Genomic DNA, 26,437 nt, shown 5'->3' with positions numbered 1-26,437 from the left:
ACAATGGCAAGGCTTATGCTGAATATTCCCAAGTAGGTGTCGGTGTCTAAAGGTAACGAGAACTGCACTGGCTTCTGGTGAGAAGTATATTCTGTTCATCACAATATGCACTGTACACAAGGCTCCCTAAGTCGTAAGTCCAGTTGATATCAAAGCCATGTTCCAATGGAATGTACCTGCTAGAAAAATCTGCTCAGCACACCATAACTGGGTGACTGTCCCTAGAGTCCAGAAGAAGAAATGAGGAGCCAGAGCCTTCTCAGTCACGGTGGCAAGGCTTTGGAACACTCTATCCCATCATCTCTTACCCAAGAAGTTGTAGTTCCATTTTAAAATGGCCTTAAAGACCTGGTTGTTCACCATTTTGGAAGGCACAGCATATTAAGAAGTTTCACTAACAATTCTGTAAGACCACAGAGCCTAGACACCCCCAGGCCTTGTTGCACTTTAAACATTTTGCAACTAGTACTATTTTTTTAAATCTTGAAGTACATGCCTTACATGTACATGTTGATCCTGTTGTTTTAGTAATTTTGGTGTGGTAAGTGTTGAAAATATCTGCTCTTTATATATCATATTGTTAATGAATTTCCTATTATAATTGGTTAGTTTGATTTCCGGGCGTTTTTATTGGTTAGTGTTCACTTACTTCGAATGTTGTTCATCAGTTTATACCTTTTTTGGACAATGATTAGTGTTTTGGTTTTAATGTGAAATATATGTTTCTGTTTTTTGTGTTATATTGTATGCATTTTTTATATTTAATTTTATTTAATAATTTAAATTTTTGATATTACTTTAAGTGTAGAAAGTATAATTTTTTGTTAGTTGTTGTTTTGAAATATATTATAAATGTGTGTGTGTGTGTGTTTAAAGCTCATTTTATTGTTAATTAAAGTAAAATAGAGTTATATTATTTTGTAACAATTGGTTTTATCTTTTGCGAAAATAGTGTAGTCTATATTGTGTGTTTAGATATCTTTGACTTTTTATACATTTATTCATAGGTAACAATATTTTTCTTTACAATATGTGTGGTTTCGATACTGTTGGGACAGAAAAATACTCTACATGGTAGTAGACATTCACCCCTGCCCCGTGTTCGCAACTGTACTGATGTGTGGATCCCTAATGCCGATTTTGTTGTCATAGGGCAAACATGGATCATGCATGTGAACCTTGACATATGCCTACCTCACTGATTGCAGTCTTTTTGGACCAGAAAGGGTGCCCAACAGAATGAGCGAACGGATGGCAGTATACTGTGTAGTGATCAGTAGGACTGAACATGCCCTTTTTAACCTGTGTCATTGGAGTGAGACCTAAAGGCTCATTCCTTTTTTAGAGTTCCACTGCTGCGTGCGTAATTCACCCTTGGCCTACACTAGTTTAGTATGAAGGACTGTTTAGTACAGAAGGGGTGTGTCTGGGCTGGATGTATGTGTGCCTGGGAAGGGTACAATACAGGGATAATGCAGTACTGAGAAAAGCGTGCATGGTGAAAACATGTACTAGATGTAAATGTTCCTGTGAGTGGTACAGTACATGAACGATGTAGTATTGTGCACTGTGTATGTAAACCTGTGAGTGTTACAACATGAGGGGAGCAGCGTGTGCATGTTAAATGAATATGCTGGATGTATGTGTACCTATGAGTAGTTCTGTACATGGAGGAGACAGTAATGTGCAGTGTGTGTCTATGCTATATACATGCACCGGGTAGCTGCGTGTCTGTGGATGGTACTAATACATAGAGGGTCTTGGATTCCATTTTGGGAGACCAGGCTTGCATGTTAAAACATGGAGCGGAGGTATCGAAATCTTCTCAAACAAATGTGTGCATTGCTGCATTCCTGTAAGCTGGGTGAGACACATACTCGGGAGGGGTGAGACCGGTTCCCCATCTGCATTTGAAAGGGTTGGACTGCCCTAAAAAGGAAGAGGGAAAGGGACATGGTAATCCCGATAGCGGTGCCTGCGCAGGCAATGCTGCCATTCAGGGATTACCTTTCCGACCGCTGCCCCGACAGGATCTCTGATCATGTCGGAAGGGGCAGTCTTTCCCCACCCACAGCGCTCCAACTGCGGCATTGCAATCCAGGGGTCGGATGGTGGCCCTGGTTTTCAGGCTGACCGCCACAGATGGACTGTTGGTGGCAGTCCGTACGACATCGTAATTGGGCTCTATATCCTTAAATGAGACATTTGTCAGCATGTAAGGTTTCCACCACATCACACCTATCAGAGACACCTCTCTTGATTTCAAACAAGACGCTCACTTGTGTTTGTCTGGGCCACTACGGGCCCCTACACACAGATGGCTCTTTTAAATACATCATGTTAGCAGTGGATTTCTGCTCTGGATTCCTATGGGTATGGCCACAGCTATCGACTGGCGCTCAAACTGTTAGAAAATATTTGCAAGTCTTCATTGGTACATATGCAATAGCCACGTTCCATTCAAACCAGGGCCCAGCATTTCCCTCTAAGGCTTACTGGGATATCATAGGAACATTGGATGTGACTGTGCACTGTTTCTTTCCCTACCATCCTGAGGGAAATGCAGTGCTGGAAAGTAAAAAAAAAATAACATAAAGCAGTCCTTAGCAGAGAGATTTGTACATGAGGCAATGGTCCTACATTTTACTTACAGGTGTACAAATGGGGTAACTGAGGTTTTCTGAGCAGTACAGACTGCGAGAACACTTTAGGCCATTCTCTAGCTTGCAGGGAAGTCATACTTCACGGAGCTTGTATTGCATCCAAGTTAAATTAGTCCTGTTATCTGAAAGGTTCCCCAGCTGCTGTAATTTGTCCGGCATTCAGATCACTTTCAAATTAGAGTTATTTGATTTTGAGCAATCAAGGTTGCCGTGGGTTGAAACAGGGAGTACCCTAACTGTTGACGGTTTCTCTGCCATGACCTGCTTTTTCCACCTGTCAATACAGTTAGGGAAGTCACAATTTGGCCTTCAATTTCCATTTCAAATGTGAACTTAGAAATGTAAGCATATTGAAAGCCTTTGTGCCTGCAAGGGAGATGTTTGATCTTCAGGTTGCAAGGTCTTCTTCTGAATTCCAGTCGCTACTATGCACTAACCTTCCACAACATTTGGAGCACTTCTGCACCACATTTTTAACACCTCAAATACTACGGGAGTAGTACACTTTATAAAAGCAATGATTAGCTCCAGGTTCGTTAGTACCACCCAGACTATCCTCGGAGTGATTCCATCCTTTAAATACTCTGTGCTTGGAAGCATTTTTGGAGGCATACCCCTATGTCTTGTTTCTAATTGTTGGGATAGTGATTTTAGTTTTTCTGCTCAGCAATGGATGTTCCATCACAGGGCCAAATGGGAATAGCACTGGCACAAGTGCTACTCTGAACATTGGTTCTTGTCCTTTCAGCCTCTCTTATTACATTGGGTGCAGCCTGTGTTCTGCTGTCTGCTGTGCACTTTCAATTGAGACCTGAATGTTTGCCTTGTAATGCACGCAGTCCAATATACAGACACAGAACTGCAGTGGGTCAGTTGAGAATTCACCAGCAATGCTGCCCTGTGCGATTACTGTTGTTACAAAATGCATATTACAAGCCTTCCCTGGATGCCTTGGCTCCTGACTTTTCAGATCCTGGTTCTTCCTCTGCAGAGACAGTACTGGCTGTCACACTTTCAACGGATTCTGAATGGATTGGATTAGGCCATAAACTTGTGAGAGTGGTGCCAACAGAAACATTGCATCACAGAACGAAGGCTGAGCAGCTTATCACGGTGGCAAACTTTAACAGTTGGAGCACATCTCCTCTACAAGGAATACCTTGTTTCCAAACCACTACCTGACAGCATATTTGCATTCTGCTATGGAAGGTGGCATACTGTGACAATTGGAGCACCTCTCTACTACAAGGAATACCATAATTCTGAACCAAACTCTTATGGCAAATTTGCATTCTGTCACCTAATCCCTGATGAAGTTCCAAAAGCTTGTGTTTTTGGGGAACAAAATGTGTTGGCTGTTTTTATGAACGATTACCGATTTATTTTGAAATAAAGGAAAAAATGAAAGAAATTACAATGGACTAAATGTGTTTTGTTCGGTGCCCCTCCTTATGTTCAATTTGCTTTGGGAATCTGTAATCAGTGGCACCAAAAGGTGACAGGTGCTGGAGCATTGTGCATGACCATTTTAATACGAAAGCAGTGATAAAGTGAAGTGCTAACCAATAGGTCTATCACCTTGTATCATCTTCAGCCTGTGTTCTGCTTGCTGCGGTGCACTTTCAAGTGAGACCTGGATGTATGCCTTGGAATGTAAGCAGTCCTATCTACAGACACAGAACTGCAGTGGGTCAGTTGAGAATTCACCAGCAATGTTGCCCTGTGCGATTACTGTTGTTACAAAATGCATATTACAAGCCTTCCCTGGATGCCTTGGCTCCTGGCTTTTCAGATCCTGGCTCATCCTCGGCAGAGACACTTCTGGCTGCCACACCTTCAACGGCTTCTGAATGGATTGGATTTTACCATGAAATTGTGAGAGGGGTGCCTACAGAAACATTGTCTGCGGCAGCTGGGAACAACAATGTTGTTTGGCCCTCTTCTCTGAAAATGTAAACATTTGGGCAGTTTCAAGAAAAGAATGTTTTGTTTAATTCAGCAATGTTTTTAACTGTGAAATTGCTTTTACATACAGCTTTTTATGCGTTTTTTAGGTCATCTTTTAAAATGCATTTTAGCTTTCATTCTGGTTTTAATACTAAAATGTACTGTCCTCACAAGACTTTTTTAGCTTTAGTGTCTTTTATTTTAGCACATGTTTTATGAAGCATATTAGTTGCCTTACAATCAAAGAGTGGGTGTTGTGTGGTTACAAAAGCCCTGGGCAGAGAACACCACCCTTTTAAATGTTTACATTTAAATTTAGCATAGTTTTTTAGACAGTGACTTTATAACCTTTTTGGTGTCCATGACGGCTCCCGGCCGTCATGAGTCATGGTTGGCGTGTGCTCATGACGGCCGGGAGCCATCAGAACGTTGCCACTCTGCCCACGAGCTGTTAATTCCCCGCCTGTGCGGGAGAATTAATCAGTGGGCGGAGTTCTGATGGCTACCGGCCGTCATGAGCACATGCCCACAGTGATTTATGACGGTCGGGAGTCGTCATGAGTCGCCCAACCCCGCCCCACCTCGCACCGCAGCGGACTTTGCTCCTCGGCGAAGGGGTTAACACACATTTGTTTGACACCCATATGGTATAATGTACTCAAAAATAGATTTTCTTACACTTACACTTCTTTGTAGGGATATTATCAGGCCCTTAAACATTCTGTTCGAGAACTAAGTTCACTGCGCTAATGTCATTGTTTGTTGCTGTCTGTTCAGCCGACAGCTCTGCAAGGGTAGAATAAACAATACCATGCAGACTAGAACTCCGGCATAGGGCATGTGGGTGAAGTTTACTATAAAAACTCTCCCAGCTCTTTGTTTTGGGAGAGCAACATCTCACTGGCACGGATGTATGTCGTTACAACGCGATGTTTTACATCGCAGTACTTTACGACGCATGTTTTACAACGCAAGTCGTTACCACGACTTGCGTTGTTGGGGGCTGGATAGTCAATAGTTTAATTTACTATTCCAACTTCAGTCCCCGTGGATAGTAGGGAAGGAGTTGGATAGTAAATTAAACTATTTACTATCCTGAGCGCCCCCCAGCGCAATTCGTTGTTACAACTTGCGTTGTAAAAGTTGCGTCGTAAGGGAACTGCAGTGTAACATCCGCGTTGTAAAGGATGTTCCCCACTGGCACCGTGGAGGTTGCCCCATGTCAAAATTCCAGCCCAGCCGAATCCCCTTGCCATCCTGAGAAGGACGGCGGCTTGCTCTACACCAAGACTGGTTTCCAGATGGCACATACGCTCAGGTAAATGGGGTGTTAGAGCACTCTAAGGTATTCTGGCAGACCTGCACACTGTATGCATATTAGGATAGTAAGTGCGAGGTAGGAGTATAGGTAAAATTATATGTATTCATATAATCCATGTAGCAGCACAAGGGTTTAACTGTTTATTTTCTTTACCATTTTCATAATGTTGATTACTCTGTTTTGTTTATGTGTATTAATCATTGCCGCAAACCTATTTTGCACATATTCCATTGTTTAAATAAATGTTTGAAATGCCAATTGGAGTATTTCTTGTGTTTCCCTTAGGGTATGCCTGAGTTAATAATGAAAGGGTTAGATCTTTTGCTGTGATTTCCTTGTGGAGTTATGGTTGTAATGTTCTGAGGTTGCAGACACCATTCGATACCTTTTAAGGTTTAGCTGTCCAGGTGGCGGACTTTGAGCAAGCTTGCTTTACAGTCAACATATCCTGATGGTATGCACGGAATTAGTCCTGCTGAGTTTTGACAATTATGTTGTCCAAACTCACAGTCTTACTGAAATAATAGGAACCGTACAACACTGACCTCAGCTGTAGTGAATGCAGTTGCCTGCGGGCATGGTGCAGTCAGGAACTCCACATGACTGAGACTGCTTTCATGCCTGTCGGCCCTGTGGGGACTTGTTGCTAGAAGTGCTGCAGCATTGAAAAACTGTTGACTTTAACTTAGAGTTAAAGTGGGCTCTTGAGACTCAAACTGTCAGTGGGGCATATCCTGGATGTTGCCAATAGTAAATGGGGAATAACCATGATTGCTAACGCGAGAAGGAATGGCACAAAGGATCGACATAGAAACACTGAACCCCCAACCTCAAGGGGCACTGTGTAGTTGTTTGCGGATGTCATAATTTTCCTTTGTCTTTTCTAGCAGTAGAAATAAAATACTTCCTTTTTTCATAGAAGTCCGTATTTGACTGGACCATGACTTATTGTTTTCTAAGTTGAAGTAAAAATTTTATTAGTATAACAGAGGTGTCATTACAGCAAAAGAAATGAGTTACATTATCATCGATAAGTAAGGTAAATCAGGTTACAACAATAAATATCCAAAAGTGAAAATTATAGGGGAGGAAAAAGAAAATGAGGCTAGAAATATAAAATATATGAGGCTATGTAAATGGGGAGAGGTACTATATATTATGTGTGGAAAAATGAATACTAGAGAAAATAAAGGAACGAAAGGTAGCTTAGGGAGGTTTAGAAACCTCTTGCTGAAAAGGGGGTAAGTGAGAGGAACGTTTGGCACAAACATCAAGGTACAGGGTAATGGGAAGCCAAAGGGCGTGACTTTTCGGGGCAAGATTAAGGGGATAAACAAATGCAGTATCAAGTCTATGATTATAACATACATTAAACCACCAAGCTTTGAAAGTAATGTCATTTGAGTTTTTCCAGTTAACAGTAATCTGTTGGACTGCGACAGCTATTAACAAATCTATAATTTGAACGTTTGCATCAACATCAGTCCAGGAAGAGGAAAGTGAGCCGAGGAAAATATCAGTAAGAGAGAAGGGGATAGAAGTGTGAAATGTAGCATTAATCTGGTCCCATACTTGAGTCCAAAAGATGTGTGTGAGGGGACATAGAAAAAGCATATGAAAAAGCGTGGCGTTGGGGATGGAACAAGACCAACAAAGGTCCGGAACCGAGGGGAACCTCTTGTGAAGGAGGGATGGCGTATAGAGGAGTCGATTGTAAAGGAAGAAAAGTGTTTGTGTGAGGGAGGCAGCTCTAGAGGATTTGCGGAGCTTAGTCCATATTTTATCCCAGAGGGAGGTAGGCCAAGATGCGTCAAAGTCAGATTCCCACTGCTCTTCCATGACTTATTGTTGTTGGTACATCAGGAGGATGGTCAACTCAGGGGATTGGGCCCGGTAACACCTACTTGCCCTGAGACCCAATGAAAGGGATTCTGACAGATATTGGTAAAAATAGATCATTTTAACACAAATGTTCTAGTCATTAATACTTATGTTGTTGTTAAGTACCTATAGGATGGTGATATTTTTTAAGTCATCCTGCCCCCCAATATTTTAATGAATAAAAATTGTTTTCAATGATATTATATCGTAGATCCTATTACTCTAATATTACAATAAACAACATTGAGTCACAATGTTTAATAAAAGTGAGGATTGTGTTAGTGAAGGATGAGCAGTGCAGCTTTGTGAGTTCAGGGAGAGGAGAGCGTCTCGGAGCCAGGGTGAGATATGTGCTCACGTGTGTGCAGGATGAGGTGTGTGCCATGCTGACTGCAGAGATAGAGGTGTGGATGTGTGAATGCAGGCTGAGCAGTGAGCCTGTGAGAGCACAGAGTGAAAGGTTGTCTGTGTGAGTGTAGGGTGATGGTATGCCTGTGACTCCATCATATACTGATCCCCCGTGCATTCTAATGTTGTCATAAGAGGCCTTGTCAAACAAGAGTGCCAGGGAATGGCTAGCTAGAATCTGCAAGGCCCTCTTTCACGATAGCACGCGACAGATCAGATTCACTACAACACAAAAGACAAGCAGAAACCCTGCTTCTATTTTAATGTTTTAATTACAGAGAATGTGCAGTAAAACACAGACATTTTAGCAAATGTACGTTTTTAAGCCATAAATTGTTGTATGTATTAGTTTAATATTTCCTCCCTTTTTTGCTGCTATTTTGCTCTTGGAACAAAAGAATAGCTTAATCTTCCTTCAGGGCAACATTTTGTGTCTAAATCATCTTAAAACTGGCATTTCTTTTCTTTATGTGAAGAATATATTATGATCGTGTTCCCAAAATCTGGTATGTTTTTCTACCGAACACCCCTCCATACAAAAGGATAGATTACATTGCCAAAGGTCTGGTTTTATTATACTAACACACGCAAGTAGCATGTGTGTATGTTTATGTTTGCATAGGCTAACATATTATTGCCAGACAGATTGACTTTGCCAATCCTCGTTTGATGTTATGTCTTGGTTGTTAAATACAGTCAATCTTGTCTACATTTAGTTAATGTTACTTTTCTTTTATGCCAGCTTAACGTGAAGTGCTTATGGTGTGTTTGAACATCCGTGTCTGTTTCATTTGGATTTAATAAGTCATTATCCACTCCTTCTCTTTAATATTTTAATTGTGATATGACAGAAGTTATGGTTCGGGGCAATACACTTCACTATACCCTATTCTCCATGAGGCTCTTTGAAAACACATTTTCTAGTATTTTACATTGATCATTGGTTTCCATTAGTACCTTCCTTTTGCCTCCTTTACATGTGCATAAACGACAACAGCAGAAGCAATCAGTGACTAAATTCCACTTGCGTGAGGCATGATATATTTCAAAGCACGTAGCTGCGTTACCCATCTAGACGGCAGCAATCAGGATTCAGGAATATTCTGGCTCCTGCTTCATTGGTTGTTCATGCCTAGTAAGGCACCCAATCACCATGAGCGTTACAAGTATTCTAATTGCAAACGTACAGGATGAGCCCTTCGTCCCTTCAATTCTTGCACAGTAGTTTTAGGGAAATAAGAGCTGGCGAAGCCTGGGACTCTAAAAAACTAAACAAGCTGTGCATTCAGCTGCCTAATCTCAAGGTCTGTATAATGTATTTTGGAAGGCATGATGCTGCCAAGATAAAGAGGATCTACTGTAAATGCATTTTTATTGCCAGGTTACCATAATTAAAACTGACAGGCATTGATGTGATACATGAGGTAATTACAGTAGACCTTCGAACATATTAGTTTGCATATATATTGCTCATTTTACCCTGGTGGTGGTGCAAATCATTTTACAGTTCTTACATAAAAAATACATTGAACATTTAAATTTCTGATGTTGATGCCCGAGCAGACGCATAGTACACACGAAGAAAAGAAAACGTGGAACGCTACAGATATATTAGCAACATTTCCATGCAGTGGTCTGGCAATGATACATTCATAGAGAAGCACAGGTAGTAGATAAATTACTCATGCTTTCTTTTTTAAATCAAAAAGAATCAACACTGCATCCCACTCAACACTACAGCAAAGCCCAACAGGAAAACACACAAAATGAAGATGTTCTGAATGTTTTAGTTGTGGCTAAAGAGAGTTTTGCTAGTTTCAAGTATGTAAGAAAACTACTATTTTCACCCCTAGTTCTTTGTGACTGAAGCTGCGGTTTAATAAACTATTCATATGGGGACGCTGCTGACCAGTCACAGAACATATGGTAAACTTGCCAATCTCCAATTGACATATATAACTTTCTAGGGGACGCTGCAAAGTTTGATTGGTGCACCCATGGAGAGGGGACTAATCTATGCAGCATCCATTACTGCAATCTCCCACCAGGAGGCTGGCAGGAAGCATTGATTGGTCCCGGCAGCACCCTCTTAAGGGCAGTGAAATTCCCGCAGCATGGGGCACGGCAAAGCATGTTTGGTGCACGGAGATGGCGAGGCCCCGTTGATTGATTTGATAAACGGCCCCACGGCGGGGCGAGGAGCGAGCCTGGGAAGTGCGGGCACAAAGAGGCCGCTTCCCGCACTCCCCAGGCGCTTAACCCCTCCTATGCCGCGGTCCCGCCCCATGACCCGGAAGCGCAAAACTGCTTCCGGGGCAAGGACGGGACGCGCGAACCAACCAGGATCGGCCAATAGGGGGGGCCGGGCCCAGCCATGTGTGCGTGGGGGCCGATTGGCCCCCCCTTTTCTCATGGTCTGTGACTGCCGGCCACCCCCCGCCTTAACACGCAGACTACAGTTACACATTTAACAGACCAACAACATAATTCTTTGGAAGGCAGGGGGTCTCGAGCCCGAGACCCCCCGGCCGTATTTATTAAAATATGAAACAAAATTAAAAATGTAATAAAATAACATTATTTACATAATTATTAAATGCAAAATTCAGACATTAGATTTACATCCAGTTTAGACAGGTATGGTGGGCTAACCTTAACAAATGTCTAATACAGCGTGGTTCCTAACCGAATCTAACATCCTGATATCAATTTGCATTTTAACAATTTCTGGTCCTACGGCAAGGTCGCTAACCGGTGTCAGATCCTTTTACCCAGCTACGCTCTCACGTCCGAGATGCGCATGCGCGAGAAGGGCCCGTTTACCCTCGTGCGCTCCGTGAACTCCATTTAACCATAACGGGAGGGCCCTTACACTCGCGCCCTTAGCGTCATAGTGCATAGTGTATGTGTGGGGTGGCTTCCAGCCTGAGGAAAGCGTTGGCTCCCCTCCCCCGCACCCAAGCAAGCGGATATCCTGCCCCTGAAGTTCTGGGAGAGACCAGTGGCCCCTCCCCCTGGGCGACCCATTTCGTGAATGGGGCCGCCCCACCTAAGGACCTTAAATTGCTGCTCACCGATTATAACCTTACCGCCACAGGCCAGCATAGTTGACCGACTATCTGGCCCCCCCCCAACCGCCTACCCTGAAAGGTCATATCATCCTAATCAAAAACCCTCTACCCTTGTTAGTTTGTTCCCTATCCATAGGGCATTCCCTGACTCTGTCAAATGGACCCCTAACCTACAAGTAGAGACCACCCCTCCAACAATTGCCAACCCTTTTTTGTCAGCCGCTCACTGCTGGTCCCCTTCAAGTGAACCCCCCCCTGCTAATTTAAATTGTCCCTCTCGGATGCACCCCTGTAGATTATACTGCAATGAGGTGTTTGAAATAATTTCTCCATCCAAGTGTTGATCCTCTTTACCGAGTGATACATCACCGAGTGATTCCGCGCACTAACAGAGTCCACCCCCCCCTTTTCCTGCAGCCTGGGAAACCACTGAGACCCCCTATGATGCAGTCTGGGCATTATATTTTGCTAGCCTGCTTGCTACTGCGATTATCCCTTCCACCAGGACCCCCTTGCCCAATTAAACCCAATCGTTGCTACCCGCAAGTCCGATAATGACTGAGGGTGGCGGGGCGTGCCTATCGAGTACCTCACCTTCCCCACTCTGGACGGACAGACCCCAACTTTGGGGTCCCTGTAATTGCTGTGACCGGGGGTATCCTGGCCCTAGACATATACACCCGACCTACGCTGCTGCGCCCGATAAGACGCGGACACCCATTGTCAGAGGAACTAAAAAATGCTACCCGGGTAACCACAGGCCCCCAAAAAAGGCTCCCCCTGGCGTATCGTGAAGTCTGCTAACCATCCACACCTGCCCACTCCGCTCTGGGAAATGTTAAGTGTATGTCTACTTCTTTACTATGGAAGTCCCCCCTTCCCGACAAGTGGTGCTGAGGTGTTGCATAGGCCTACTACTCCTGGGTTTGCCAAGACTAGCAATGCACACCCTTGTGCACCGCCACATCCCTATCGTTGGCCCCACCAATTGGTAACCTATGAATAGACCATGATGACCCTGGTGGCCCTGCGAGCACAGGCGCCGTTACTGTAGAAATACAATTTCCTGATAAGGCAAACTACTGCCATTTCATGTGAAGCAACCTCCCGCTACATTACCGCGGCCAGCCAAATCTATGGTAACACACCAACAGTCAATCCAGTGTTGTCACCTCCGGTGTCCTTGTTCGATCGCCCATTAGATCCGATGTCGTTGCTTGCCATCATCTCCCTGACGTACGCATCCCTTTGGCTGTCCACCTGTTGCAGTTGTTGCGGTGTGAAGCGCTTCACAGATATCCACCATGGACCCGGCCATACATAAATGGAAAAGACAAACACAAACTGTTAGTGTATCTGGCTTCCCGGCGATACTGCAGTATACATGCTTGTCTTACATTGCCCACACATGCTAAGTCTTAGATAAGATTAGCGCCAGCTGCATTCTCATTAAAACTTCAAACTGTAAGTCTTTAGCATAGCCTCAGTTTGTGTCCCATGTGGCGTGTTTGCATTAGTGTTACAGAGAGGGTGCCCTGTAGAATGACCTTCATTGAAGAATAGCGCCCAGTGTGAAGTGCAGTGACATAGTGCGAGGAGTCCACAGTGAATACAATAGCGCCTTCATGACTCCTTAAGGATGATACACAGTGTGAAGCGCAGTGCCACAGCACATTCGTTGTTATTAAAATTCCGCTGCAGACCAGGACATCCCCTCCTATTCCTGGTTTTCCATCCACGTCTTCATGCATAGGATAAAAGTTTGCAAGGGACGGTCTGTTTGCCAGTGCCGCATCAAAGTCTTTACGCAAAGGATTAGCACAGCCCCAACCATGCCAGGCTGTAAAATGGCACCAGAGCCATTTTGGATCCCCACTCTGGCTTCTGGTAAATACTGTTGGAAATGGGATCCCCGGCTGGCCAGGGCTTTCGCCAAAGTCAGTCAGAGACCACCACCCCCAAGTCAGGGCAAGGGAGTTACACGCCAAGATAACCCCTACTCACCCTCTAGGTAACGTGGCGCGAGCAGCAAGGCTAAACTTGGAGGCGATGTAGGCTAAGTATTTGCGCACGCACCCCAGCAACAACAACCAATGGCCCACCACAAAGGAAACTCCACACAAGGTTATATAAAAATAGCCTTTGTATTACACCAAAACACATTAGATAAAACACACACTTTACAATGTGCCAGAGGCACGGGCAGAATTTACAGGACAAGACAGGGCCACCTGGACCACTGTCAGGAATCAGAAGTAACACTTTCAGAAATAATACTTTGGCATGTAAAATCACTGTAGCACACAATAAAAATAGAGCACACAACCAGTCACTACTGGTAACAGGACCTCACTAGCACCACCTGTACTAGGGAGAAAACAACCACCTATGTATTACAATACCTGTAGGGGTGTAAGAGGAAAACACATGATGCAATGCATAACATTCATTCAGAGGTGTAAAGGCACATGACGCATAAACAATACATTCAGAGGTGCAAGGAACAGCAACACAATAGCGCAAAATCCACATTGGCCACCACCTGTGGCAGTCCCTGTGTCCCAATGTCAGGGCCTAAACGTGGCAGCTGCCCACGAAGTGCTGGGCAGCTGTGAAGTGAGGAGGATGTGGCCACCCACTAGAGCCTCGCAGGCTCTGGCAAATAGAATTTCCCCTAGAACCTCTCTGGGCTCAAAATGAATCAATGCAGCCCCTCTGGGCTCTGAATTCACAGATGCAGCCTCACTGGGCTGTGGGGGTCCCTCACGGGGGACCCGGAACACTGGGAGTGCCTCAAGCCTCTCTTAGGCTCATCGAACACCAATTGCCCTTCTTGAGCCTCTCTGGGCTCAAAACACAATGGTGGGGCTAACGAGCCTCTCTGGGCTCTTCAAAACAACTGGTGCCCCTGGGGCACCTTGTGGCTCCAAGGAAATGCTCCCACTCGTTGGAGCCTCTCTGGCTCAACACAAAAATGGGGCGCCGTGAGCCTCGTACTGGAGGGGAGGGGCGGGCACTGTCAATGTGCCCCGACGCCCCCCTTTCCCCGAGCATTCACTCACCGGCTTCTTTAGATGCTGCCTCGGTCTGGGGAGTAGCGCGTCTCTTCTCCCCGGGGCTCTCCCTGCAGGCAGCAGCTTCCGCCTGCCTCTCTCCTGCCCCCGGCCTGCCTGACTTCCAGGTCGCGGCTGCGGGGCGGGACTTCCGGTCGGCCTGCTCCCTGATTGGCCGGCCGGCAGGAACACTTCCGGGTCGTCGCGGGCAGCGCGGCGGCCCGTCTCTGGTGCTTCTAGGCGGGGGATGAATTTACCGAGGGGTCGGCACCCTCGAGGAAAATGCGCAAAACGGGCGGCAAGGTCCCTGGCAGGGTGGGCACCTGCCAGGCAACAAAACCCTCAAAAATAAGCGAGGTGGCACTCGCTTGGGGCGGACAATGCCGGGTGGGCACCGGCCTCTGCAGACAAAGCGCTCCCAGCGCTAGAGGCAATTTACAGCGCTCCCTGCGCTAGGCAGACCATCACAGCGCTCCAAGCGCTATAAACAGGATAAAGCGCTCCCAGGCGCCCTCAGCAAGCAGGGCAGAGTTCCAGCAAGTCCTTGGGCAGGCAGGGGGGGCAAGGCTGGGCCCAGAGCCAGCTCACTGGGTCTCCAGGCAGGGAGACACCCCAAGTGGCGGTCCTCTGGCCCAGCAGCAGCAGCAGCCCCCTCAGGATCCTGGAAAAGAGAACCACATCTGTGGGGACACAGCCCCATTTTTATACAGTGCATTCCTTTGTTCAAGGGTGCAGAGTTGGGGCGGAACCAGTCGCAGCTGGTTCTTGAGTACTCTGTTTACCTCAACCACCCTCTCTATTCACTGGCAGGGCTTGGGTCATTAGACACACCACAGGGGGGCGGAGCCAGCATTGTGTGGGGAAAACCCAGCCCATCCAGGACACAGGTACACTCCTCCCACACATCACTCATGCTAAACTCCCACTCACCACCGGGCAGACCCATCCAGACTTCCTGGAGCCTGGCATGCCATCCAGCTCCAGCCAATCACACGCCAGCACCCTCACAGCACACGTACAGCCATGTCTAGAAATGGCGCTTCGCTACTAGACACATACATGCTGCATACACCGTTGCGCAGCATTCACTCACACGAGTTCACACATACCAGACTCAAGCCTGTACACCCCACGCATCAGGAACTACCAGGGACACATACATTCCCCATGCATTCCTATGGGCGGGCAGGCCTAGCTCAGCACATGCACTCAGAGTGCGCACGCACTTTCCACTGGGACACAGTGAAAGTGCGCAGAATCCAAAAATCACCATCTCCAGCAAAAAGTCTAGGGGTGAACCTGCCCTAAGGGCCAAAGTCCAACATAACCCCCTTCCAGCCAAAACGCAGGGGAGACCAATCACCACCGTGATGGACTTTCCTGCTTGGGGCGATAGAACACGGACTCAGGCCCGCAACTGCAGGGACACCCTCCTGTTCTACGCCACGGTGAACCCATGGGATTCCCTCTAAACACCCTGTCTGGACCAACTGGGCTACCCCACTGGTACTCCCAAGTTGTCCGCGGCCAGGACCAGGCCCTGGGCCACCCAGGTGCCACTGGTCCATGCCAATTCGCAGAGCGGGGGGTAGTAACCCCTGGCACATAGGAGCCATTTTCCACTCTTCCTGTCTGCAAGACAGGACTAGACTGCCACTGGTTCTCCAGCCTAAGGCCTACAACCTCAGGCGGACCAGGAGTCTCAGGGAAGGCTCTCCTCCCCCTACCTCTTCTCCTAGGGTTCCTCCTCCCTCTGCGAGGGGTACCCCTAGAACGCCATTCCAACCCAGGACTTATCCACTCAGGTTGCACCGGGGTCAGAGGTGGGCTTTCCCACCCTCTGCACCCCCTTCCAGAGGTCTGCCCTCTCCCACCTGGGGAAGTTCCTCTGGAAGAAGAACCGGTCAGGACACTGGTTACAGTCGTCCTACCCTTCAGGTCAGGCTGATCCTGAACCTGGCCTCCCAACCTCTGGTCTAGAACCTTCGGTGGAACAATTGCCTGGCACTCCAGGACTTTTGGGGATTCACACACAATCCCCCTGAGGCTAACAAATGTCACATCTGTTGCGTGACTGTCTGCCTGGCGCAGATCTCCCGCCCTCTGTCCACCTGACAGTGCGTGACGATCCCCCAGACCAGAAGTGGTGTTACCATGGTCACTACACGGGAACCTAGCCCAACTGGGTAGTCCCTGACCCACTGGTCCTTCCACTGGGGAACTCCCCCAATCACTCCTCACTCTGGACTCCTGTACCCTCCCTACCGGAGCGATACTGCCAGACTCTAGAACCATAGGAGCTCTGGTTACAGACGCTCCAGGTCCTCTACTCACTAGGAGATCTTCCTCAAGTGGACTAACAGGACAGCCTAGGTCCCCAACCTGGTGTTCCCTACAGAAACCATCCAAGTCCTGAGGCAGGGCTTCGGGCGTCTGGGGAACCTTGGTCTCCCCCTCACTCCTGCTCCACTGAGCCAGGCAGTGAGCCCCTACACCCTCCTCGCTATCCTGGGACCTAGCTGGGCTACACTGAGCCTCTTCCACCACGCTGGGCTGGAAGATACCTGAACCACTTCTTTTGGACTCACTCCCTAATGACTCTAGAGAACCTCTGGCCCTTTCCCAGCGGTCGGCTTCCCTTGCCAGTAACTCTGGATCAGTAAATCCAACTTGCAACAGGTGTTGGCGCAACTCTGGCGAACAACCACTGAGCACCTGCTCTTAGACTATAAGATCAAACAAGACTTCAAAATCAGAGTCAGTGTGAACCTCTACCCAAGCCCACAGTGTATCACAACATTCATCCTCAAAATCTACCCAAGACTGGTGAGACAGTTTCCTACTGTCCCTGAACTTTACCCTTAACTCCTCCTCTGGGGAAACAGGTACCAGACTGGGGGAACTGGGACTGGGATTTCCTACACTGAAATCTAAATAGCTGCCACCACTGGACTCAACCCTCCCTGGGGAATCCAGACACTCAACACTGCGCGCAGGGGATAGTCTACCCTCCAGAGCTACTTTGCCTCTGGTGGCGGCCCTCTCAGCCTCCTCTATCCTTTCTTGCGCTAAGACCCTCTCGGTCTCCAGCTGTTGCTTCTTAACCTCCAGCTGTTGCTTTCTAATGCCCAGCTGTGCCATAGCCTGGGCATGCTCCAACCTGAGCTTTTCTAAAGCCAGCTGGTGCTCCCTTTCTCTCCTCCTATCTTCCAGCTCCTCTGGGGACAGGGAAAGGGATGAGGCGCTGCCTCCTACGCTGGACCCAGCAAGGGACTCCCTATCTATGGGGTCCTCACTCTCTACTGGCATCCAGGTGCTGTCATCTTCTTCCTCCTCTTCTGAATCTTCAGGGCTCCCTACAGACCCACCACCCTCCTGGTGTGAAGCCCGGGCCCTTTCCTCACTGCGCTCAAGATCCTACTGACCCTTTTGCCATAGGATCAGGCTGCTCCTAAGTTCGGACTGAGTGTCTAACTCATCCACCCCTATGTCTCTCTCTTCACAGAACCTTACCAACTCTCCCATACTGTATCTAAACAGAACACAGAAATCAAAAGCAGGCTCCATTCTGGCGGACGTTCTAAAAGAAGAGATCACACAGGGAACCTAGGGGTCTGAGCTAACACAGGAGTACACAATTCACCAGGTATCAGCAAGCTCTCTACCCCAGAGATCTCACACTCATTTGCCTAGTGCCACACACCATTTATCCACACACAACCCCCCCCTCGGACTAGTAAGGCAGTTTCTACCACCCCTGACTTCTCAACCTGACCACAAGTGACACAGGTACCAGACTCTGGGCGCGGGGTGGGGGACAAATGCACTGGACACAATTGCACAATGATACCTTCAGGAGAAGAAAATATGAAACTTCCAAAAAAACAATCCCCTAAAATGTGGTTATCTAAAATGCAGAGTTTTGTGGTATGGCCAGATGCCACTAAGGTACAAGGCAAACACAAATCCTTATCCTCACCGCTTGCCGCCAATGTTGGAAATGGGATCCCCGGCTGGCCAGGGCTTTCGCCAAAGTCAGTCAGAGACCACCACCCCCAAGTCAGGGCAAGGGAGTTACACGCCAAGATAACCCCTACTCACCCTCTAGGTAACGTGGCGCGAGCAGCAAGGCTAAACTTGGAGGCGATGTAGGCTAAGTATTTGCGCACGCACCCCAGCAACAACAACCAATGGCCCACCACAAAGGAAACTCCACACAAGGTTATATAAAAATAGCCTTTGTATTACACCAAAACACATTAGATAAAACACACACTTTACAATGTGCCAGAGGCACGGGCAGAATTTACATGGGATATGTACAAGACAGGGCCACCTGGACCACTGTCAGGAATCAGAAGTAACACTTTCAGAAATAATACTTTGGCATGTAAAATCACTGTAGCACACAATAAAAATAGAGCACACAACCAGTCACTACTGGTAACAGGACCTCACTAGCACCACCTGTACTAGGGAGAAAACAACCACCTATGTATTACAATACCTGTAGGGGTGTAAGAGGAAAACACAAGATGCAATGCATAACATTCATTCAGAGGTGTAAAGGCACATGACGCATAAACAATACATTCAGAGGTGCAAGGAACAGCAACACAATAGCGCAAAATCCACATTTGCCACCACCTGTGGCAGTCCCTGTGTCCCAATGTCAGGGCCTAAACGTGGCAGCTGCCCACGAAGTGCTGGGCAGCTGTGAAGTGAGGATGATGTGGCCACCCACTAGAGCCTCGCAGGCTCTGGCAAATAGAATTTCCCCTAGAACCTCTCTGGGCTCAAAATGAATCAATGCAGCCCCTCTGGGCTCTGAATTCACAGATGCAGCCTCACTGGGCTGTGGGGGTCCCTCACGGGGGACCCGGAACACTGGGAGTGCCTCAAGCCTCTCTTAGGCTCATCGAACACCAATTGCCCTTCTTGAGCCTCTCTGGGCTCAAAACACAATGGTGGGGCTAACGAGCCTCTCTGGGCTCTTCAAAACAACTGGTGCCCCTGGGGCACCTTGTGGCTCCAAGGAAATGCTCCCACTCGTTGGAGCCTCTCTGGCTCAACACAAAAATGGGGCGCCGTGAGCCTCGCACTGGAGGGGAGGGGCGGGCACTGTCAATGTGCCCCGACGCCCCCCTCTCCCCGAGCATTCACTCACCGGCTTCTTTAGATGCTCCCTCGGTCTGGGGAGTAGCGCGTCTCTTCTCCCCGGGGCTCTCCCTGCAGGCAGCAGCTTCCGCCTGCCTCTCTCCTGCCCCCGGCCTGCCTGACTTCCAGGTCGCGGCTGCGGGGCGGGACTTCCGGTCGGCCTGCTCCCTGATTGGCCGGCCGGCAGGAACACTTCCGGGTCATCGCGGGCAGCGCGGCGGCCCGTCTCTGGTGCTTCTAGGCGGGGGATGAATTTACCGAGGGGTCGGCACCCTCGAGGAAAATGCGCAAAACGGGCGGCAAGGTCCCTGGCAGGGTGGGCACCTGCCAGGCGACAAAACCCTCAAAAATAAGCGAGGTGGCACTCGCTTGGGGCGGACAATGCCGGGTGGGCACCGGCCTCCGCAGACAAAGCGCTCCCAGCGCTAGAGGCAATTTACAGCGCTCCCTGCGCTAGGCAGACCATCACAGCGCTCCAAGCGCTATAAACAGGATAAAGCGCTCCCAGGCGCCCTCAGCAAGCAGGGCAGAGTTCCAGCAAGTCCTTGGGCAGGCAGGGGGGGGGCAAGGCTGGGCCCAGAGCCAGCTCACTGGGTCTCCAGGCAGGGAGACACCCCAAGTGGCGGTCCTCTGGCCCAGCAGCAGCAGCAGCCCCCTCAGGATCCTGGAAAAGAGAACCACATCTGTGGGGACACAGCCCCATTTTTATACAGTGCATTCCTTTGTTCAAGGGTGCAGAGTGGGGGCGGAACCAGTCGCAGCTGGTTCTTGAGTACTCTGTTTACCTCAACCACCCTCTCTATTCACTGGCAGGGCTTGGGTCATTAGACACACCACAGGGGGGCGGAGCCAGCATTGTGTGGGGAAAACCCAGCCCATCCAGGACACAGGTACACTCCTCCCACACATCACTCATGCTAAACTCCCACTCACCACCAGGCAGACCCATCCAGACTTCCTGGAGCCTGGCATGCCAGCCAGCTCCAGCCAATCACATGCCAGCACCCTCACAGCACACGTACAGCCATGTCTAGAAATGGCGCTTTGCTACTAGACACATACATGCTGCATACACCGTTGCGCAGCATTCACTCACACGAGTTCACACATACCAGACTCAAGCCTGTACACCCCACGCATCAGGAACTACCAGGGACACATACATTCCCCATGCATTCCTATGGGCGGGCAGGCCTAGCTCAGCACATGCACTCAGAGTGCGCACGCACTTTCCACTGGGACACAGTGAAAGTGCGCAGAATCCAAAAATCACCATCTCCAGCAAAAAGTCTAGGGGTGAACCTGCCCTAAGGGCCAAAGTCCAACAAATACCACCCCAGCCAACCTGACATGATCACAAGCATCCCCTGACATGTGTTTCACCCTCCTCAGGGAGATATAACCCTGTCCACCCCCGAGTGCACACCGGGCTTAGGTCTAAACAAAACCCCGTTCAGAAAGATAAGGCTGCATAATATACCAGAAAACCAAAGCAGAAGACTCTGGATAGTTCTCAACAGGGGCCAAGGTGTGTCGGAATATCAGCACCCCAAGGAAGAGGTCATTAGCGTGGAGAAGTTCCCACGCGTGTTGTACCTATCAGTTCAGTTGATGCCTTTGATAGTAATTCTAAAATTGAGATGAACTTGCGGGATAAAGGCTTATCCTTCGCGTGGGTCCCCATCTGTCGCTACCTTGGGTGATCCCCGGTGGCCCCAGCAGTTCTACAGGCTCTAGGCTGTGTCTGTATGCCAATCGTGATTCCTATACCCCTTTCTTGATATCTAGTTTGGTACACCCCTAGGGCTCAACGTATATTGCGCTACTTTACCGTGTATTCAATAAGATTACTGACTGTAATTTTTGCCTCTGGCCTCAAAAGGGACTAGAGGAATGTGTTTAGAACAACTACATATATTTTATATACACCCGATGTGGTTCTCCTCTCATCTACTCACTCATGAGATTGTAGACTGGTAACACTGGCTGATTTACATACCTCCAAGACTTAGCCTGAAGGCTGGTCTCCACAGCTACCACTAGGATAGCTTTCCCATAAGGTAGTCTTTAACCTACCATCAATAAAGGTCGTTTGGACTGGTGCAATGTGCCCTCTAGAATAGTGGCCAGCATATGCCAGGCAACCTTCTCACACTATGCTCACATAATTTCCCCCCAAGAACAAATGACGCCACTCCCGCAAGCACCGCAATGGCTACCTGGTCTGGCTAGATCAATGTTTAAGGCATTCTGCACCATCTACCGAGCATCTCAAGGCAAAGGAGTGCCACTACCACAAAATGTAAGCAATGCCGACAAAACAGGGCTCTTCGCTCAGAGGTAGCACCTCAGATTCTCAACTCAGGTTCCACTAAGAAATCCACTGGAGGATTTACTTTCCTGCTCCAAGTGGCCAAACCCTGGAATTCCTTGCCACCTAAAGCATAACTTGCCGCTGTTTCTAAAAGCCAATAAACTAACAATACACAGCAGAATGTTATTCCCATATTGATGAGAAGGGGGGCCTAAATGACAGTCCCTACCCATAGATCGGAATCATAGCCTACGTTCTGGACCCGTCAAAGTCTATGATATCCTTATAATCTGGGAACTCCGAGCCCGGCCTGTCTTTTTACCACAACCATTAGTAAATTTGTAGGGAAGATGTATCTATTAAGGAACCAATGACAGTCCCTACCCATAGATCTGAATCATAGCCTGCAGTATGGAGCCCACAGAGTACCACTCGATGACACTACAAGAGGTAGTCCTACTGCATCATTATTTATGCGCCCGCACCTCCTGTCTGTTCGTATAAACAAAGTAACATCCCACAGACAGCGTAACGCGTGCCACGGATTGCACATAAAATGCGGAAGAAAACTGGGAGTGTGTCTCTCAAAGGGGGGTGGCCAATTTAATTAAGGGCATAGTTGAAATTTGCGTAAGCTAGACATCTGTGCTCATTGCAATATTTTCCATCTTTGCAAAATAGCCAGATTACAAAAGGTACTCAGCAACCGACTGCTTAGAGTAATGAAAACGCAACCATTAGCGCATATTCTGTCGTCCCCATGTGAAGAAACCCCCCCTTAGTCACGCTAAATACCCCTCTATCTATCCTGTCTGAAAGGCATGAAAATAGAATTGATTCCGCGATTTTTAACTTGACCACTCGATGGTAGCGCAGGCAGCTAGATGTAGCTTCATGAATGCCGAAACAGAATCCCATTCTTGACTTTCGTCCATGCAATCCTCATTGTTTTCATGCCGCATGCGCGTGTGCACACAGATACACACACACAAAATGCACATAAACACACACACCCTGTCTCCAGTCCTTCCTGGACATGCACACATGAAAAGCAATAAAAGAGCTATCAAGCCCTGGTGCACGGTTGTGCTGTGCGATCACAAATGGTGGTACAGATACATATCTCCAAAGAAAACGGGGAAACCAAGCAATCATGGGAAATACTGGCACATGCCCCCAAAACAAACACTGAAGTCACCACGGGCCACTGAGAACCCACACGCCCATCTCCGTATAAGATGTAACCGCACACACATGGCAGCACATTCAGAAGCAGTCCACTGCTAAACCTGCATCCCAGACATACGCATTGTAGACACCCTCGAACTACCTGCACATCTAGTTATAATGCTGCAACCCTAATATGCACGGAATCAGTGTCCTGCCTCCATATCTGTGTAAAACGTTCTATGGAGTAGATGAGCTGTTCAACGCTAAAGGCATGGGACGAAGAGGTGATAATTTTCCAATGTACGCAAGTAAATCTCGTCAACAGGCAGTGCAAAGCTGTGCAGGGTTAAAAGGTTATCTTTCCCTCCCTGCATGAAGATAGAGGGAAGTGGCTCAAACAATATCCGGACTGTGAAAATTACTTAACTCATTATTCCATATGAATAGGACGCATTTTCTGTGTCATATAATTAATTCTAGAGCAGAGGTTAGATAGATGCTCTCAGTCGCCTATGACCAACAGTTCACAAAGTGTACACTCGTCATCCAGATAGGCTTGATCGGGTCTTGTCTGTAACAGCAGTAATAATGTATTTGCCCTAAGAAACCCTGCTTACATGATGGTAATTGTTTTTATTTCCTTGCACCAGGAAGGGCCAGCAGCTTTTGTGTTGCCGAAGGCTCACTTCATTTGAGGAGGTTACAGGGTTAACCTGATGTTAGCTGCTCTGTAAATAACAAATCCTCTCGGCGCACAGCCCAGGTTTTGCATGTGGTGCGTAAAAGAAGCATTATTGAACAACAGTAAATAATTACTGATCGTTGTCTCACGGCAATATTCTCACAAGGAACAGGATATCTGAAAGTGTTGTGTAAACTAAACATATTTTGCTTTCATCTATCCATAGAAGTGCTTAACCGAAAAGCAATTTAGCAGATTTACAGTGCGTGTATATTTAAATAGCGTGCGCATTATGATGTCAATCAATACCCCCAATCGCTTGCTTTTATTTCTATTTAAAGCAATGAGCAAGCGAGGAGGAGGAGTTGGCCTAACGGCTAGGGCGCTCGACCTCGGACCTGGAGGAACTGGGTTCGAGTCTCGGTAACGACGCCAAAACCTCCTGTGATTCTGGACAAATCACTTATCTCCCCGTGCCTAAAATGAAAGTAACTGGAAAACGTAAAAATGTAACATAACTGGAAAAATATGTAAAGCGCTCTGATACCTGATTCGGTTCGGGTCTAGTTCGCGCTATATAAAACTCTGCAAAAAAAAAAAAATAACTCATTTCACTTTGAAATGCTTCAGCCAAAACGGGCGTCTCCTGCGCTGAATCTTAAACGTAATCAACTGCCGCGTCTGAAAGTCGAACATGAAAGTTCAGATTACGCGTCTTTATTCCAGTTAACATAACTGCAAATGATCGAATACCAAGAAAAACTTTTCAGGTAATAATCCCAAGTAGGCACTTATTTTCATCATGTAATTGTCACGTTCATTGCAATTTGTAATCGTTTATCAACTATAATGATCCTGTTGCTCTTTAAAGCCTACCCACTCTCTACACTTTCCCCCCGGCCTCCACAAGCAAGACATAGCTCCAGAACGAACCACGTTGTGAACGGGAGAAGAACAGGCCCAGCAAGATAATTGTGCCAACCTGGCCGGGGAACTTACGTAGTAACTCTCGCCGCCTGCAACCGAAGGCTGCCTCCAGCAAACAACGGTGTGCCACGGTGTGCCACGGGTCTGCAACAGAGAGCCCTGGGCAACGGAACTGCTGCGACGAAAATTGCTCCCACGTTGTCACTCTATGTCGTGGGGCTTCAGGCTGTGCTCCCCCTCCGTTTTTGGATCACGCTCCAGACCGCCGATTTCCCTTAGGTGAGAGCGCCAACCTGCAGAAAAGACAAAGAGGGAAAGCAAATTACGGGCCACTATTGGCCCACGGCCCTCTCTGCGCCTCTTCATTTCGCCAAGATGCTTGTTCACGCCGGCTTCTTTGCTTATAGCACCGCCGGGACTCGCGACACCTGTAGACGAAAAATAAAAACGAAAATGTAAATGGCCCCACGGCGGGGCGAGGAGGGAAGCCTGTTAAGCGCGGGCACAAAGAGGCCACTTCCCGCGCTCCCCAGGCTCTTAACCCCTCCTATGCCGCAGTCCCGCCCCATGACCCGGAAGCGCAAAACTGCTTCCGTGGCAAGGGCGGGACGCGCGAACCAACCAGGATCGGCCAATAGGGGGGGCCGGGCCCAGCCATGTGTGCGTGGGGGCCGATTGGCCCCCCCTTTCATTTCCAGTAGCAGTAGCTCCTCCGTAATGGCAGAAGGAGTGTTACCCCAGAGCCAGCAACTGAAAAATAAATGACATTTTAATATTGTTTTATTTTTCAGTTGCTGGCTCTGAGCCAGTATGTGCAGGCAGGAAGGCGCAGGGTTTGTGTCACAGGGAGGAGTGGCTGTGCACTTCTGAGTGAGCATATATGTTAGGCCGGCCGTCTTAGGCTGGCCAGACATACGCAGTGAGGTTTCTCAACCTGGCTGTATTCTACATATAGGGAAACGGCACAGACTCCCTGTGCCTGAGCGGAGTGTCTAAGCAGCCCGCTCAGGCTTATCCCGGATCTCCTCTCATAGTATGAGAGCAGCATCTGGATTGGTTGGGGAGTCTGTCCCAGGGACTGTCTGGACTCAGAGCAGCAGGAGAAGCACGAGGGAGAAGCTAGAGAAGTGTGATGCACAGTAGAGCCTGGACCAAGGGCTGATACTTCTGCACCCATTATTGCCTGGAGGAGACTGGGCTGGGCCACCCCTCTTGGTGCAGTCATCAAAAGTCCTTTCACATCAAGTTACTCTCACACCTCCTGAATAATGAGTAATAGAAAAGCAAGTACTTTGGCAGCTTCTGTTAATGATCACCAAGGGGCTGGGATGATTACTAACTATCTCACCACTGCTATTTCCGCTATCACTTCAGAAACTGAATGTGTGGAAGCGAGGCTGAGGGCAACCAGGAGATCTTTGTTACTCGTTACTAATAATGAGTAAACTATCAACCCTCCAGTAGTAGATGCAGATAGAAGTGCCCGACACAATGTGTGGGGCTCATAAGCGATTCTGTCCCAGGTACAAGTAACCCTGTGTATTCGAAGACGATTCTGTTACTGTAACAGGGCTCCCTGAGTACCACCCGTATACCAAAAAACACCCAAATGTAGATGTTGAAGTTTCCACGCCTAACAAAATAAAGAAAAGCAATTCATGCCCGGTTCACCTGCCTAAGTGAAGTGGCAAAAACGCCTGGTTTTCTATTGGTTGTGTGTATTACACACAACCTACTAACTATTATACATTAAATTACAAATATATATAATCAGGTACATGCAAATACATGGTTATGTTATGTTATGTTCAAATCATTTCTAAAGTGCAACGATGCCCCGAAG

This window comes from Lissotriton helveticus, chromosome 10 (genome assembly GCF_964261635.1).
Source record: "Lissotriton helveticus chromosome 10, aLisHel1.1, whole genome shotgun sequence".
Lineage (NCBI taxonomy): Eukaryota > Metazoa > Chordata > Amphibia > Caudata > Salamandridae > Lissotriton > Lissotriton helveticus.
Note: the sequence above shows the minus strand (reverse complement) of the source record.